This window comes from Schistocerca americana, chromosome 4, assembly GCF_021461395.2.
Source record: "Schistocerca americana isolate TAMUIC-IGC-003095 chromosome 4, iqSchAmer2.1, whole genome shotgun sequence".
Taxonomy (NCBI): domain Eukaryota; kingdom Metazoa; phylum Arthropoda; class Insecta; order Orthoptera; family Acrididae; genus Schistocerca; species Schistocerca americana.
Window position 1 is genome coordinate 136,106,506 of NC_060122.1, and position 18,115 is coordinate 136,124,620.

Sequence of the window (18,115 nt, forward strand, 5' to 3'; positions counted from 1 at the left end):
TGTAAGTTATTTGGAACATTTCGAATTACAAAACTGCATTTGAGAAGTCTTACCTACTGAACAAGTCAACAGAGATATTCACACTTTTCGAAGTGGAACACACAAACTGCGGAACATACATCTTAAATGACAGTAAAAGTGAAGATATTTCTAGCAGTTTTTACACAAGGGCATTACAAACAGCTGTGAACCACGTGTGCTTCTCATAGAGTGTGTTATAAGGCATCGAGGGAACAAAACTTTAGTGAAATGGTTCAGCTTACCAGCAAAGTACAACAACGCGTATAGCACTGATCGGTCTAGAAACATATAACAGCAGTCATAATGTCAGCAAGAAGAATAATAAGCTTCATCTAGGAGGCATTGAAGTTGTGGCAAACCTCCTGGCTCTTATGATCTTCATGATATGAAAGTGCATATGAAATGTTTTGTACAAGGCTTTGATTTACATAAAAACATTTATATGCTAAAATAAATGGTTCAAATGGCTCTGAGCACTATGGGACTTAACTGCTGAGGTCATCAGTTCCCTACAACGTGGAACTACTTAAACCTAACTAACCTAAGGACATCACACACGTCCATGCCCAAGGCAGGATTCGAACCAGCGACCGTAGCGGTCGCGCGGTTTCCAAACTGTAGCGCCTAGAACCGCTCGGCCACACCGGGCGGCCTGATATGCTAAAAGCAGAGATAAAAACAACAAAACAGAGAGTGGACATTACACACAAAGATTCAATAGGACTGCTACTAGGATTCCTGAGAAACTAGATGCTGAAAGAGAAAACTGATAAAATTCATGAGTGGAATCAACAAGTCGATGTTCAAGCTGTAATTATGGTCCATATTGATTGTAATATTTCAGTGAATTCATACCTCAAGGATAGATTAATTCACACCAACTATTAATTTTTTCTTACACTGCGTCCAGGCTACAAAATTATGGAATAGCCCAGAAATACAATACAGCTTTCAGTGGATGTTAAGTTACTAGACCATCTAAGATTGAGTCTTATAGATCGGAATGAGAATCTAATCGATTTTCATGGTAAAAAAAACTATATAATATCTTCATCTTAAGCTCCATCACGGGTGCAAAGTGGAAATGTGGCACACACAGTCATAACAACACTATTTTGCAATGGAAGAAGAATACGATGACATGTGAGTGTTATAAGCTTCTTAAATCGATGGGACTGAAACCTCACTTCAATTCTGTATGATAATTGGATCATTTTTCAGGTATATTTCTCACAAACACCTTTTGTTTCGATGAACTTTAAAAATAACTATGAGATAAGAATTGAACATAAGAGTGGATTAATACTTCCATGCAACAGTTTCCTATATTTGGAAAGAAGATCCGTGACCATGAAGAAGGATGGAGGGGCTCTGCTGTGATAGTCTAGGCATATTGCATTCGCCTCTCTGCTTCTGGAAATAAGATACGAACATATCTGTATCGAGCTTGTCCACACGAGAAATTTCGGAATCATATTGATCCTGAAAATGTACATCTCCACACCAATTTCGAACTGAAATATATTAAAAAATTGGTTCGTAGGCATGTCCTATATCCTTGCAAAAAGATATCTACGGATAAATAAAGCTACTACTACTACTACTCCTACTACTCCTACTAGATGGATGGATAGAGTCTCGCTTTAGCACCTGCATCCACCTCAAAATGTTATCGGACTTCTTTGAAGAGTGTAAATGTGTTATTATGAAAGCTAAGCAGGAGCTGCTTCTAGTTCAGTGTACTACAAATGATAACTCATACATTAAAGGAGAACCTGAAAAGAGGAGTAAAACTTTGTTGGATAAATACACGTGAAAAGTACACATTTATTAGTGTCAGATGTAGAGCACCTGAAGCTTTTATATATGTTGCATACAGGTACACAGCTACAATTGACTTCCTGTTCTTGGGAAATTTACGAGCATTCAGTCCTTCCAGAGATATCGAGAAAATCATGGACAATTAAGAAATGTATTCAAACTGAAACGGCTTGATTTATTATTCTAGGGCTGCAAAAAAGACAGGAGAAGGATTCTGAAAAACTACTAGAGCTTATCTTATAACTGTAAACCAGTCAGTGCAGAAGTGTACCTAAATTAACTGTGCTTTCCATATAGTAACTTACAGCATGAATGGAACAAAAAGAATGTTGCTCTACTGTACTATATGCACGCAAAGTTTTGCTCTTTTTACTATCAGGGTGATGAATTTAGTTGTATGCACGGTCCTAAAACGTTTAAGTAATTAGCACCTATAACGACAGTTGACTGTTCCAAACCGAACAAGGTGATGATATCCAGAACTGAAGATTGAATTTGAATCTCTGTATGTCCATCTTTTTAGCGATCGTTGCGGGACTCGGCTGTTCGATAGAGGATGTCAAATTAAACGCCTTTCAGCCTTCAATTTTCAACCTTATTTTATTGGGCAACCGGTTTCAGCTTTTTACTACGCCATCATCGTAAAAATTCCCTCACAACAGAGCAGCATTTGTTTTATTACCACATACATTACCATATCACCTCGTAAACTACTTACATCTCAAAAGAATTGTACAACATTTGGCATAAATGTGGAGGTATTGCACCACTTGCAATATATCTCACAATGACATCTCCGAGTGCATGTCTCATTGTCCACACACAGGGGTATTATGACGAGTGTGGACGATTCATGTTTAAATATATTGCACTCACTGCATTCTACAACATTGGAGAAGGATTAATGAAGCATTCTACAATTGTTGCTTCGTCCAGAGTGTTTAATGTAGTACAGTGTTCATACACTGGTCAAACCATCACATGGGTGACTTACCATCATCATGGAACGCGATGAGATGCTGAGGGAGCATAGTTTGAACCTATGATTATAAAGACAGCACAGTTTACTTCAAAGGCCATGAAAAATTTGGTGGCTGCGTAATATCTGCAAGAGTCTATCAATATGGAATCTGGAGGAGTACGGGTGCTCAGAAATTTGGAGACTCAAGCAAATGTATTGTGTCAACAGGAGCAAGAGTTGCATATGAGCTTCAGGAAATATACAAATACTTTTAAGATGGATTATCAGTCAATAAATTTCTTTCAGAAAAGCTTATCATTTATGTTGCTATTTTATATTGCAACCTCACCACACTTACAGGTTTCAGGTAATTATTTAACACACGCTGCCTATACAGCTCGTGAAGAATAGCAGAATTAATTTTAGACACATGATCTGTACGGCACTAGAAGTGACAGTGGCCGATGGCTGCTAAGCCAGGGACCCATTCGAACTCGCCTATGTATTGAAAAACTCCAGTCATGTAATATGTAAACCGATGTATGCTCATTATTAGAAAAATGAACTTCCTTCTGATACATGTTTGATCATACTGGGTTTTTAATAAATGATATTGTGTACTTATTTATTCAGCGCTTACATGGCTAAATATTTCAAATCGCAGATGTCAACCACTCCAGTGAGTGCTCATAAAATACGCGCTAGTGTTGCGCCGCATATCATGTTCAAAGAGCCATCGCATTGTGCTACATCTGTTGCAGCATACGCCAAGGACATTGCAGTATCCCAGTGCTGGGGAAATGTCACAGTCACGATCACATACATAACAGGTGATACATATCGAGACATGCATGCTGGTGTCATGTATAAATGAACCTCTTTGACCAATTCAGTGTGAACACTGATTTTTGCATCAGTGTGAATCGAAGACTTTGGTCACGGTGTGGCGCAGCTAAGCACACTTGTTTGTCGGACGTTGACTACTTGGCTCTGAACATAACTGCTCCACTCTTCGATGATGATCAGACTATTGCTTCTCTCATAGTCTAGTTACACAAAGTGGTTGTGATCTACATTCGCAGTTCGCAACACAAAGTCCATGGGGTTTTGCACTGTAGTGAACCGAATATGTAAGCAGTATTACATCTAATTCTTAAACATATAATTTCTTTTCCTTTTAATGCTTGCATGTAATACTTACGTTTCGTGTTTGTTCTAGATGCACTGTATTGAGACGTAGGAGGATATATAAATGCAAAACTGAAGCATAAAGTATCAGAATATGACCACAATAAATTCTGAAGAGCCAAAGAAACTCGTACACTTGCCTAATACCACGTAGTGCCACCGCAAGCTTCGAGAAGTGGCACAACACGACTTGGCATGGACTCGAATAATGTCTGAAGTAGTGATGGACGGAATTGACACCATGGATCCTTCAGGGCTGTCCATAAATCCGTAAGAGTACGAAAGGGTGGGGATCTCTTCTGACCAGCACGTTGCAAGGAATCCCAGATATGCTCAATAAGTACATGTCTTGGGAGATAGGTGGCTGTCGGAAGTGTTGAAGCTGAGAGGGGTGCTCCCGGAGGCACTCTGTAGCAATTCCGGACTTGTGGGGCGTCGCATTATCCTGCTGGAATTGATCAAGTGTCTTGGAATGAACAATGGACATGAATGGATGCAGGTGATCCGACAGCTTACGTACGTGTCACCTGCCACAGTTGTATATACACGCATCAGGGATCCGATATTACTACAATGCACACGCCCCACACCATAACACATCCACCACCTCCTTGAACTGTCCCCTCTTGACGCGCACGATCCATGGATTCATGAGGTTGTCTCCGTACCCGTACGCGTCCATCCGCTCGATACAATACGGCACTGTAGTCGGCAACGTATATGTAAGACAATAAGTGTTTGCCACAATTGTTAGATCGAATACTGCTGCACAATGTCAGATTATCAAGATTGTAGTGAGGGTTACACATATCACGTGGAACAACTCTCTTTAGTCGTCGTTGCTCCTATTCTAGCAGGATCTTCTTCCGGCCGCAGTGATGTCGGAGATCTGATGTTTTACCGGATTCCAGATATTCACGGTACACTCGCGAAATGGTCGTACGGGAAAATCCACACTTCATCGCTAACTAGGAGATGCTCTGTCCCATCGCTCGTCCGCTGACTGTAACTTCAAACTCACTACAATCTTGGTAACCTGACATTGTGCAATTGAAGACAGATGTATGGATGCACTGTGTGTGTGTGTGTGTGTGTGTGTGTGTGTGTGTGTGTGTGTGTGTGTGTGCATGCGTGTGTACACGTATCTGACTACGCATGCCTATATCAGTTTTATTGGCGCTTCAGTGTACAGTACGATTAAGGTGACAAGTGGACAAACTCACTTATAGTTGGTGAGTCACAACACAAGTCTCAGAAATTACTATGGTAATTGAAGACAGATGTATGGATGTACTGTGTGTGTGTGTGTGTGTGTGTGTGTGTGTGTGTGTGTGTGTGTGTTTGTGTGTGTGTGTGTGTGTGTGTGTGTGTGTGTGTGCATGCGTGTGTGCACGTGCAATACTTATAAGTAACGGTTTTTTCTTTTTATTGCATGAGCAATGGTACCTTATGCAGAAGAGCTCACAACATTGCAGCCAGATCCGAGCATGAGCCAACCACCACCACTGCAGCCCAGAGCATCAAGCTGGTGGCTGCTGCCTGTGATCCTGCTGGCCAACCTAGACCGTCAAACTGGCGGCTTCCATTGGGCCAGCCTGGGTTATCAAACTGCTGCTCCCTGTGCTCCCTGCCGTCGTTGGATAAGCAGCTGCAGCAGCAAGTCGTATACTCCTAGCTCACTCATTTGCTACATAGTTTAATTCTTAATTTCTTTGCGTGTTTTTGGTACTTGCATTGTCTAATTCATAAATTTCTGGCGTATTATAGTATTTGAGAGTTGCAGTATCGCGTTTTAGTACCTGAATAGTGTAAAATCGCGTAGTCTCCTTCCGCCGCCGAGCAGTGTGTCAGTAGTGCGCAAGTAGCAGCATTACTGCATTTACTAGGTAATCTTGTATTTTAATAACCGTTTAAATTTTGTGTCGATTTGTTTGCGCTCTCTGTAGATTAGTTCAGACGTTCTTTGCACAACAGTTTTTAGCATGGATAGGGACTGCAACTGCTGTGTTCGGATGCAGGCTGAGTTGGCATCCCTTCGCTCCCAGTTTCAGGCAGCGCTGGCTTCGGTCACACAGCTTGAGGCTGTTGCCAATGGGCATCATCTGTGGGGGTCCGGATGGGGGTTTGTCAGGGACGGCCAGCTCGTCCCACGCATCCCCCGATCGGACTACGACTGTGGTTGCCCGGGATACTGCCCGCATTGAGGCTGATCCCTCACCTGTGGTAGAGTGGGAGGTCGTCTCAAGGTGTGGCAGGGGGCGAAAGACATTCTGGAGGGCTGAACGGAAGGCCTCTCCAGTTTGTCTGACGAACCGGTTTCAGGCCCTGTCTCAGGCTGATACTGATCTTCGGCCTGACATGGCTGCTTGTCCTGTTCCAGAGGTTGCCCCTCAGTCTGCAAGATCCGGGCGGTCGCAGAGGGTGGGCTTACTGGTAGTTGGGAGCTCCAACGTCAGGCGCGTAATGGGGCCCCTTAGGGATATGGCAGGAAGAGAGGGGAAGAAAACCGATGTGCACTCCGTGTGCATACCGGGGGAGTCATTCCAGATGTGGAAAGGGTCCTTCCGGATGCCATGAAGGGTACAGGGTGCACCCATCTGCAGGTGGTCGCTCATGTCGGCACCAATGATGCGTGTCGCTATGGATCGGAGGAAATCCTCTCTGGCTTCCGGCGGCTATCTGATTTGGTGAAGACTGCCAGTCTCGCTAGCGGGATGAAAGCAGAGCTCACCATCTGCAGCATCGTCGACAGGACTGACTGCGGACCTTTGGTACAGAGCCGAGTGGAGGGTCTGAATCAGAGGCTGAGACGGTTCTTCGACCGTGTGGGCTGCAGATTCCTCGACTTGCGCGATAGGGTGGTGGGGTTTCGGGTTCCGCTGGATAGGTCAGGAGTCCACTACACGCAACAAGCGGCTACACGGGTAGCAGGGGTTGTGTGGCGTGGGCTGGGCGGTTTTTTAGATTAGATGGCCTTGGGCAAGTACAGAAAGGGCAACAGCCTCAACGGGTGCAGGGCAAAGTCAGGACATGCGGGAACCAAGCAGCAATCGGTATTGTAATTGTAAACTGTCGAAGCTGCGTTGGTAAAGTACCGGAACTTCAAGCGCTGATAGAAAGCACCGAAGCCGAAATTGTTATAGGTACAGAAAGCTGGTTGAAGCCAGAGATAAATTCTGCCGAAATTTTTACAAAGGTACAGACGGTGTTTAGAAAGGATAGATTGCATGCAACCGGTGGTGGAGTGTTCGTCGCTGTTAGTAGTAGTTTATCCTGTAGTGAAATAGAAGTGGATAGTTCCTGTGAATTATTATGGGTGGAGGTTACACTCAACAACCGAGCTAGGTTAATAATTGGCTCCTTTTACCGACCTTCCGACTCAGCAGCATTAGTGGCAGAACAACTGAGAGAAAATTTGGAATACATTTCACATAAATTTTCTCAGCATGTTATAGTCTTAGGTGGAGATTTCAATTTACTAGATATAGACTGGGACACTCAGATGTTTAGGACGGGTGGTAGGGACAGAGCATCGAGTGACATTATACTGAGTGTACTATCAGAAAATTAACTCGAGCAATTAAACAGAGAAACGACTCGTGGAGATAACATCTTGGACCTACTGATAACAAACAGACCCGAACTTTTCGACTCTGTATGTACAGAACAGGTTTAAACGCAGCCAAAACCTCTCAGACAAGCAGAAGCTAAACGATGTCAAAGTTAGTGTAAGGAGGCCTATGCGTGAAGCGTTCAGTGAATTCGAAAGTAAAATTCTATGTACCGACTTGACAGAAAATCCTAGGAAGTTCTGGTCTTACGTTAAATCAGTAAGTGGCTCGAAACAGCATATCCAGACACTCCGGGATGATGATGGCATTGAAACAGAGGATGACACGCGTAAAGCTGAAATACTAAACACCTTTTTCCAAAGCTGTTTCACTGAGGAAGACCGCACTGCAGTTCCTTCTCTAAATCCTCGCACAAACGAAAAAATGGCTGACATCGAAATAAGTGTCAAAGGAATAGAAAAGCAACTGGAATCACTCAACAGAGGAAAGTCCACTGGACCTGACGGGATACCAATTCGATTCTACACAGAGTACGCGAAAGAACTTGCCCCCCTTCTAACAGCCGTGTACCGCAAGTCTCTAGAGGAACGGAAGGTTCCAAATGATTGGAAAAGAGCACAGGTAGTCCCAGTCTTCAAGAAGGGTCATCGAGCAGATGCGCAAAACTATAGACCTATATCTCTGAAGTCGATCTGTTGTAGAATTTTAGAACATGTTTTTTGCTCGAGTATCATGTCGTTTTTGGAAACCCAGAATCTGCTATGTAGGAATCAACATGGATTCCGGAAACAGCGATCGTGTGAGACCCAACTCGCTTTATTTGTTCGTGAGACCCAGAAAATATTAGATACAGGCTCGCAGGTAGATGCTATTTTTCTTGACTTCCGGGAGGCGTTCGATACAGTTCCGCACTGTCGCCTGATAAACAAAGTAAGAGCCTACGGAATATCAGACCAGTTGTGTGGCTGGATTGAAGAGTTTTTAGCAAACAGAACACAGCATGTTGTTATCAATGGAGAGACGTCTACAGACGTTAAAGTAACCTCTGGCGTGCCACAGGGGAGTGTTATGGGACCATTGCTTTTCACAATATATATAAATGACCTAGTAGATAGTGTCGGAAGTCCCATGCGGCTTTTCGCGGATGATGCTGTGGTATACAGAGAAGTTGCAGCATTAGAAAATTGTAGCGAAATGCAGGAAGATCTGCAGCGGATAGGCACTTGCTGCAGGGAGTGGCAACTGACCCTTAACATAGACAAATGTAATGTATTGCGAATACATAGAAAGAAGGATCCTTTATTGTATGATTATATGATTGCGGAACAAACACTGGTAGCAGTTACTTCTGTAAAATATCTGGGAGTATGCGTGCGGAACGATTTGAAGTGGAATGATCATATAAAATTAATTGTTGGTAAGGCGGGTACCAGGTTGAGATTAATTGGGAGAGTCCTTAGAAAATGTAGTCCATCAACAAAGGAGGTGGCTTACAAAACACTCGTTCGACCTATACTTGAGTATTGCTCATCAGTGTGGGATCCGTACCAGATCGGGTTGACGGAGGAGATAGAGAAGATCCAAAGAAGAGCGGCGCGTTTCGTCACAGGGTTATTTGGTAGCCGTGATAGCGTTACGGAGATGTTTAACAAACTCAAGTGGCAGACTCTGCAAGAGAGGCGCTCTGCATCGCGGTGTAGCTTGCTCGCCAGGTTTCGAGAGGGTGCGTTTCTGGATGAGGTATCGAATATATTGCTTCCTCCTACTTATACCTCCCGAGGAGATCACGAATGTAAAATTAGAGAGATTAGAGCACGCACGGGGGCTTTCAGACAGTCGTTCCTCCCGCGAACCATACGCGACTGGAACAGGAAAGGGAGGTAATGACAGTGGCACGTAAAGTGCCCTCCGCCACACACCGTTGGGTGGCTTGCGGAGTATAAATGTAGATGTAGATGTAGATGACACTGCTTGTGGCAGCCCATTGCCCCAGCTTGTAGCATCGTGGCAACATTCGGCGTCTATTGTAGCAGAAGTCCAATAGCCTCTTTGTTACTGGACCACGGGTAAATTGGGCAGCTGCGCTGAACTAGTGCAAAGTTTCTTTCGGAGGGCAGGCTTTTGCAGTCCCACATTTTTAATACCAATGCAGGGTATCGAGATCTGACTACCTTCCTTCATGCTTTTCAACCAGTGTTTGGAAGGGAATCATCAAGATCCATGGGCTCCTTACATCATATGCAACGCAGATCTGTACTGTGAGCTGGTGCCCCACCCATAATGGTGGTATTGCTGTTAAAGCATTGTTAAAATATGGGGGAAGGATGGCATGATATGGAGGGGTTGTCAGTTGTGGAGTGGTATTGAACTTTTACCGACTTGTATTAGCATGTCTTTGATCCAGCTAGCGGTGGGGGGGGGGGGGGGGCCGGAAAGTTACACTCCTCTTCCTCCATATATTGTCGCTAGAGAGGGATGTATTAGTGCCCAGAATATCAAAAATGATAAAAATCATTGATTTACATACTCATTTCTGCTTTGTAACAGGAAGCATCTGAAACGTGTATATCGTATAGATACGTATGAAACAACTACCATTTGCTTCACAGGTATCTTATTCCTTGTCACAATCAAAGATCTACCAAAATTCGAGAGGGTAGAGTGTAATTATTCAGATCACGGTTATGATGTGGATGTAGATAAGAAAAACAGCATGCCAAGGTGTGGAGTATGAAATAGTCAGAATCCTCTACTTTTCTAAAGTAGCTGGTCGATGTGCGAAACATGTAGATTTGTTTCTGGTCCTCAAGAGTGGGAAGCATAATTGCGTATTGCTCAAAAATAGTTCCTGCCTTCTTTCTACCCAATAATAGAAAAAAAATTGGGCGAGATATTATTGTTGCAGATGCGTCAACTCTTTGACTAAACTTGAGTACTTAGAAAGAGTTGATTGACCGCCTGAGCCAGATAAAAGCCTAAACAGGATACAAATTTCTTAAAGTTTAAGAATGCCCACCATTAGAAACACTGTCCCTTCATTGTATATGCTGACTTTGATTGACTACTTATTCCTATGCTGCACTGTGAAGGTGATCCCTCAGCGTCTCACACCATTTTCGGAGAATGGTACGTACTGTACGTGGTGGCGTAAAAGTGATATGCTCATACACAGATCTGGATCACACATCAGGGATAATCTTGTGAGATGGATATTCTCTCAGCTTGAAAAGTTTACTCAGGCTGTTGATGTTCTTTATAGCAATAGTATTCATAGGACCAACTCGCAGGCAGGAGAATGATGCCTCATACAAGCAAGCAGTTAACTGTCACATTGAGGGGCGGCTGTGGATAGAAATGCAGAAATCACTTTCTTGAGAGGCACTTGGGTGATTTTGGATTGAAGAAAGACAAGACCAGCATCGTACCTGACAATATAGAAAGCTACATTTCATTCTCCAAACGAATCACGCCAAAAATATCGTTCTGCTTCCTGAGTCATTACAGGTCGTGCACACATCTCTTCAGGAACTTGCCAAAGCCTCAGAATCTGACGGAGAAGGTGGTATTTCCTTATGAAAACTTGGATTAAGTGAAGAGGCTCTGCAAAACAACAATGAATGGTATAACTGTATTCACCATCCACCTCGCCGGCACTGCCATAACGGATGCAGAGTATAGGTATATGGTGATTGATATAGAAGAATATGCTAGATTGTACTTGGAAACAGATGTGCGCCTGCTAGCAGACATTTTTGAGAAATTCTGGAGTGTATGCCTCGCCACATACACTTTGGGACCTCCCTTCTCTTGCATTTTGTCAAGTGGTCAGGTGCAACGTTAAAAAAGGCGTATATCAAGATTTAACTGTTGAGCAATGTTGATATGTTGCTTTTTCGAATGCGGGATTTGTGGTGGACTTGGCCAATGTGTGGACAGGTACGCCAAGACTAATAACCTACGAATAAGAGAAACAGAGTGCAGAACATATGACAATTTCGGTTAAGTCCTTTACTTGGAGATACGAAATCTCTATAGGCAAGCCAAACAACACTATTTCACCTTTGGTGGGTTCTGATGGCTGTCTGAAGGGGAAAAAATCGGTCTGAGAGATGCGATTCAAGATGTAGTTGTAGCTACTGGTGTGTTATATGTCTTGGAGGCGTACCTGGAATATTGCCTCTCTTCGCCTATCATGCACAGTGACTCGCCGCTATTTCTGGAGCTCCTAGTCCCACCAAATGGCTCCCCCCCTCCTTCCCCCCAAGCTGATGACAGTGCTGCGAAATAAGCAGAGCGATATTCTACACTATAAAAGCCACCTGCAGTGTCTCAGGTTGGGGATTCAGCTCATTAGAATCACCAGTAGCATCTCCTTCAAGTAGCATTCCTGGCATAAGGAGTATATTGATGTCAATTATACCATAAAGAGGGCTCTTGCGAGATGTGATTTTGAAAAAGATTTTTATACATCAACTAGCAGTTCTAGGTCGGGAAAACCATAGAGCATACGTTGTGGAGTAAAAGATTACATCAACTGGCCAGATTCCAAGCTGGCCACAATTTTCCATGAAGGATAAGTTGTTACGAGATCGTTACGGTTTTAGAGGAGCTCACGAAGCCTGTCTATATCGGCATTGTTCTGGACATCGCGAACTCTGCAAATGTACCATTTCCACTATGAATTTGTGCGATGAAACATTGCTGAACCTAAATAAGTTTACATGGATACAGATAGTTTCATTTACTGGGTGAAAGGCTACCATCCGTATGAAGTAATTTGGTACAATCCCAATAATTTCGACACCTCTGGATATGTGGCCAATAGCTCTTATAGCATAAGACCTAAAGAAAGATGAGGTGAATGGCTCGCAGATTGTGGAATTTATGGGGCTCAGATTCAATATTTTCATTTTGTTTGTATGCGTAGCATACAGATGGAGCTGCCAGCCTCAACGTCTCATGATTGAGGACTATAAGTGCTTGAAAAATGGTGCAGATGGGATAATGTGTAAATTAGTCTTTGGATCATGAGTTACATATTGCCCTGCAGCTGAAAATTGATCTCTCATGCCATGAGAATAAGAGCATCTACGCAAATGGGATCGGTATCCTCCCATTGTAACACTATTCATTTGTCATAGTTGTGTGTATGAATGCTTGCAGAGATTGTACGTTACTTTGTGACCTTTGTGTGCATATACGTATGTGTAGATTTTCTCTCTTCCAGTTGTATGCTGCTGGCCTCCCTACTTCCCCCGCCAATACAAAAAATGGAAATATTATACATATTGAAAATTGTATATACAGAAAATACCTAAGAGGAGGAGCATATACAGACCATCTTATTTTAAAAATCTTTGAAACTTATTTTGTCTGCTGTATATGTAAACCGCACAGAAAAAAAATCCGTAGCAGTATTAGTGTGAAAACAAAAGGATGTACCTTTGCAGTATTCAATACACAAATCATGTTATTTTAAAAAACCCTGAAAATTAATTGAAAGCGTTTCTGAAGAAGAGAAATTTGTTAACATCGAGTATAGATTTAAGTGTCAGGAAGTCGTTTCTGAAAGTATTTGTATGGAGTGTAGCCATGTATGGAAGTGAAACATGGTCGATAAATAGTTTGGACAAGAAGAGAATAGAAGCTTTCGAAATGTGGTGCTACAGAAGAATGCTGAAGCTTAGATGGGTAGATCACATAACTAATGACGAGGTATTGAATAGAATTGGGGAGAAGAGGAGTTTGTGGCACACCTTGACAAGAAGAAGGGACCGGTTGATAGGACATGTTCTGAGGCATCAAGGGATCACAAATTTAGCATTGGAGGGCAGCGTGGAGGGTAAAAATCGTAGAGGGAGACAAAGAGATGAATACACTAAGCAGATTCACAAGGATGTAGGTTGCAGTAAGTACTGGGAGATGAAGAAGCTTGCACAGGATCGAGTAGTATGGAGAGCTGCATCAAACCAGTCTCAGGACTGAAGACAACAACAACAACAACGAAAATTAATTTTACTGTTTGATATATAAACATTTAAATTGCAGAAAAAACTATTGACGATAAAGAAACATTTGTTATAACTCTGTTATTATCTACAGAGAACATAGTTCCTACAAGTGAGGAATTCTACGCAAAAAGAAACAACAACTGTAATTATTCAGAATGTGCATTGCGTACCATTACAGCCCACTGGTAGTACTGTGTTTTACATGCATTTGAATCATAAGATGAGACAACTCGAACAATTTATTTTCGTATTATTCTTTCTTTATTCAAAAAAAGTGTTCAAATGTGTGTGAAATCTTATGGGACTTAACTCCTAAGGTCATCATTCCCTAAGCTTACACACTACTTAACCTAAATTATCCTCCTTATGCCCGAAGGAGGACTCGAACCTCCGCCGCGATCAGCCGCACAGTTTCTTTATTCACATTCGGAAATTAGGACTGGTAGAGGGGAATGAGTACATAATATTTCGAGTAGAAACCCATATCCGGTAACGTACCATTTCGCTTCTACATCGGTTTCCATTCAGATGTGTAATGCGTCAACATCTGCTGAGGGGAAGAGAAAAGTCTCAGAGTTTCTTGTCCTGGTGCGCAACAAGGTAGACGGTCACTTGATGTTTAATTTATGAGAATCCTGTGGCGACAGAGGAAAATCTGTTGACAAGAGTCCTGGCCGCTGCACTACAAATTGAAGAGACACAAGGTGGGGTGGAGAGTGTGTACCAGAACATGCTTCGTAGATAAAATGTTTGGTGACAAAATAAAAATTTTCATATCTCCTCACTGAATCCGTTTATTGCCCAAATGTGGCAGAGAACGGAACTTCTCATTTCCTTTAGAATTGCTGCCTAATAATTGTACTGTGCTACGCCTAATTCCTCAAGCAGAAATGGATGACTTAAACATCTCAATTAAAACCGTCGTGGAACAGAAATTGTACATTTCCAGACATGGGTTCATATTCAAAATATTGTATACCCCGTATACGGGGTGTTCGGAAATTTCCGTTACAAACTGCTAGTACTTGCGGAGGGGACTGAACAGACAGTGTTTTGAAGTGGAACTCAAGCAGGGAAACGTACCATTTCTGTGTTTCAGCCGTTTAAAACATGTTGGTAGCCAAGTATGCTACGCGTAGTCACGGTGGGGGATGTTTACGTCGGATCGTTGTTTGTCTATCGTATCTCTCTGACCTGGTTAGATCCTCATTCACATATCTGTGAGTATTAGAGTAACGTGAGTGAGTTACACGTTCGTGGAATACATTGACATAATCTATCTGCACGGCGAAGCTCACGGTAACGGAAGAGCTGCTCGTCGCCTTTATCAAGATCGTTATTCACGACGCCTGACTCAGTCGCATACCCTTTCCTCCACAATTACGCAACCAAGGATACCTTCACCGCCAGCAGGTGTGACTGTGGTAAACACTCGAACTGAAAGAGGCACAATGTTTATGAAAACTGATTAAGTTTTCTTTTTGTGTGGAACTGTAAAACAAGTAATGTTCTGGGTCTTGCCTAATGAATTACTTATAAAAGTTGAAACGTCCCCTTTAAAAAATTTATGAATTACTGTGTTGGTAAACCCCTAACGTTATTTGATTTTCAAACAGCTGAGCAAAACTGAACGTACTCAGACATTTCTCTCTTTACTTATTCTGATCATCACTAAACTGACACACAATATTTTTTGCGCAACGCAATCTGACTTTCAATAATCCCTACAAAAGAATGGCCCTGACTAACAATAACCTATACCTTTCATGAATCACTTACCTCACAAAAATCTTCCTTACTCGAACTACTGCAATACAGCGAGCGCCAATACTGCCAGCTAAATAAAAGATTCTAACTACTGAAGGCACTAACTACTGATAGGCATAGTTAGCAAATAAAAGATTTTGATAGGGAACAAACAATGTATTTACCTTAATAATGTTCAAAAGTCATCGTATATATATATATATATATATATATATATATATATATATATATATATATATATATATATATGCTGTTACAAAAAGGTACGGCCAAACTTTCAGGAAACATTCCTCACACACAAAGAAAGAAAATATGTTATGTGGACATGTGTCCGGAAACGCTTACTTTCCATGTTAATGTTACAGCTCATTTTATTACTTCTCTTCAAATCACATTAATCATGGAATGGAAACACACAGCAACAGAACGTACCAGCGTCACTTCAAACACTTTGTTACAGGAAATGTTCAAAATGTCCTCCGTTAGCGAGGATACATGCATCCACCCTCCGTCGCATGGAATCCCTGATGCGCTGATGCAGCCCTGGAGAATGGCGTATTGTATCACAGCCGTCCACAATACGAGCACGAAGAGTCTCTACATTCGGTACCGGGCTTGCGTAGACTAGAGCTTTCAAATGCCCCCATAAATGAAAGTCAAGAGGGTTGAGGTCAGGAGAGCGTGGAGGCCATGGAATTGGTCCGCCTCTACCAATCCATCGGTCACCGAATCTGTTGTTGAGATGCGTACGAACACTTCGACTGAAATGTGCAGGAGCTCCATCGTGCATGAACCACATGTTGTGTCGTACTTGTAAAGGCACATGTTCTAGCAGCGCAGGTGGAGTATCCCGTATTAAATCATGATAACGTGCTCCATTGAGCGTAGGTGGAAGAACATGGGGCCCAATCAAGACATCACCAACAATGCCTGCCCAAACGTTCACAGAAAATCTGTGTTGATGACGTGATTGCACAACTGCGTGCGGATTCTCGTCAGCCCACACATGTTGATTGTGAAAATTTACAATTTGATCACGTTGGAATGAAGCCTCATCCGCAAAGAGAACATTTGCACAGAAATGAGGATTGACACATTGTTGGATGAACCATTCGCAGAAGTGTACCCGTGGAGGCCAATCAGCTGTCGCCGGCTTCGGTGGCCGTGCGGTTCTAGGCGCTCCAGTTCGGAACCGCGCTTGTGCTGCGGTCGCAGGTTCGAGTCCTGCCTCGGGCATGGATGTGTGTGACGTCTTTAGGTTTAAGTAGTTCTAAGTCTAGGAGACTGGTGACCTCAGATGTTGAGTCCCATAGTGCTCAGAGCCAATCAGCTGTACATGGTACGGAAACAACTGGTTCTCCCGTTGCCCTCTCCATACAGTGAACACTTCTCTGAGGCTGACATTAGGGTTATCGTCAACTGCACGAAGAACTGCCTCGTCCATTGCAGGCGTCCTCGTCGTTCTAGGTCTTCCCCAGTCGCGAGTCATAGGCTGGAATGTTCCGTGCTCCCTAAGACGCCGAACGTCTTCCTGTCGGGACACCTTCGTTCTGGAAATCTGTCTCGATACAAACGTACCGCGCCACGGCTATTGCCCCGTGCTAATCCGTACATCAAATGGGCATCTGCCAACTCCGCATTTGTAAACATTGCACTGACTGCAAAACCACGTTCGTGATGAACACTAACCTGTTGATGCTACGTACTCATGTACTTGATGCTAGTACTGTAGAGCATTGAGTCGCATGTCAACACAGGCACCGAAGTCAACACTACCTTCCCTCAATTGGGCCAACTGGCGGTGAATCGAGGAAGTACAGTACATACTGACGAAACTAAAATGAGCTCTAACATGGAAATTAAGCGTTTCCGGACACATGTCCACATAACATCTTTTCTTTATTTGTGTGTGAAGAATGTTTCCTGAAAGTTTGGTCGTACGTTTTTGTAACATCCTGTATATATATATATATATATATATATATATATATATATATATATATATATAAAAGTTATGATATCTAGTATTACAAATTTACTCTTTCTGATGGACTCACGTCCAGATCGCTCTCAAAATTCTACCATCTCTCTTCCCACATCCACCACTGCTGGCGGCTCACCTCTAACTGCGCAACGCTACGCGCTGTTCACATCCAACTGCCCAACACTAAAATAGCGAATATTCCAACACAGACCGCATACAGCACAGCCAGTGATTTTCATACAGAGCGCTACGTGACGTTACCAACATAAAAACCTAAACAGCCTACTTACAAAGTGATGGCATTACCAGCATGTTTTCAAATGGTTATAGCACAGAATCTGTACGTTTCGGGAGGCGGAGTCCTGTTCAAAATACTATGTACTCACTCCACTCAGGAATTTGTAACGGGAATTTCCGAACACCCTGTATATACATCACCACACGATAATTCAGTTTGCTTTACAATATCGTTCAAATAATTGTTCTCTATAAGCTCTGAATTAAACCTGAATCGTATTCAAGTATATAGGTGCAAGTACATACATATGGAGGTGTTCCTTCAGTAATTTCGACCTCCACATTTTATAGTTACAGGCTTGACATTTTCTGTCTTTGACACTGGTTGAACACAAGCGTTTGTGCACTGCTGTAATTGCATTATATTCACACTATTCTCAAGCAAATACTCAACAAATTTGTAGTATGCAGCTCAAATATATGGACGTCAGCGTGTAAATTTGTCCAGTGTAAATAACAGCGTGCAGTAAAAATCATGCAAATTCACAACAAA